General features: G+C 40.1%; 1 long non-coding RNA gene across 1 annotated transcript in view; it reads right to left on the bottom strand.

Moving 5' to 3' along the window:
- Window positions 1-1,124, bottom strand: part of LOC111813272 — a 14,111-nt gene that overhangs the window by 1,929 nt on the left and 11,058 nt on the right. The window contains exon 2 of the long non-coding RNA XR_002818575.1: window positions 233-236. This is a non-coding gene — a long non-coding RNA (uncharacterized LOC111813272). The remainder of the gene's footprint in view (window positions 1-232; window positions 237-1,124) is intronic.

The following is a 1,124-nucleotide window of genomic DNA, read 5'->3' as shown; positions in this document are numbered from 1 at the left end:
AATAAATTTATTGGTTGTAAAAATAAAGTGCCCCATTACAAGCCCCAACTTTGAGCCATTGAAAAGGCTCTTGGTGACTTAAGAAACTTTTTTTTTTTTTTTTAGGTAAAAACTTGTTATGGAGCTTAGGCTAGCCTTGAACTCACTTTGGAGCCAGGGCAGTCCCAAACTCACAGCGATCCTCCTGCCTCAGCCTCCCCAGTGCTGGGATTACAGGCATGTGCCACCACACCTGGCTTTGTAAATATTTTAAAGTCATCCTACCTAGAAGTTTCAGCTTGGTCATTCTGAACAAATAATAGCAGAAGGAAGTAGCAATAATCTACTCTTTGTTCTAATTTTAACATGTGAATAATTAACCTTCCAGGAAAAAAAATTTAAGAGCAGTTCAACCGGGAAGGGTCCAATTTAAACATGGACTAGGACAGCTGATACGGATGGCCAGCCCTGATCCACAACAGCATGAGTCACATAAAACAGGGTGCCACTTCAGTGGACCTCAGCTGCTTTCACCCTGTGGCTCCGCTCTCGGGCACTTGCACAGGGCGTAACCTTAGACTTCAGTGGGAATTTCAGTTTGTGGAAAAGGCATAAAAAAAACTGGCAATTTTGTCACACCTAACTTTGCAACCAAAAACAAGACAAAAATGCCAAGTAACTACAGATTTCATGCGCTAAAAATCAGTCTCTCCCAGGTAGAAATACTAACAATTATTCATACTTCTTAAGGTTTATATCTAGCAGTAAATATATTACTGTTCCAAATAATATAAAAGCTTTTGTTTAGCGGTATTCTTTTCAGAATAAAAGTCAGTCATTCAGACTGTCTTGTACCAATACTTTACTACCCAGAAAGGGAAACCTTTTCTGGACCCCTCAAGGAGAACCTAGTTGGAAAGTATCCCAAGAAAGCCTTCAATTAATTTCACTATACTACAGAGACCCCAGGGTATCAATATGTTTGCAACTGTCTCTGTGTACAGGTTTCCTAAAGCAATAAGGAAGAACAGGAAGGAAGAAAGAAGAGGGGGGATAAGAAATTACGATTCCCAGATGTTCCTCACTTAACGATCTGTTTTAATGTATTTGGTTGACACAGGGTCTCGCTATGCAGCTCAGACTTG

The sequence above is a fragment of the Octodon degus genome, unplaced genomic scaffold (assembly GCF_000260255.1).
Source record: "Octodon degus isolate 3935 unplaced genomic scaffold, OctDeg1.0 scaffold00177, whole genome shotgun sequence".
Classification (NCBI taxonomy): domain Eukaryota; kingdom Metazoa; phylum Chordata; class Mammalia; order Rodentia; family Octodontidae; genus Octodon; species Octodon degus.
This window is presented reverse-complemented; position numbering and strand designations above follow the sequence as displayed.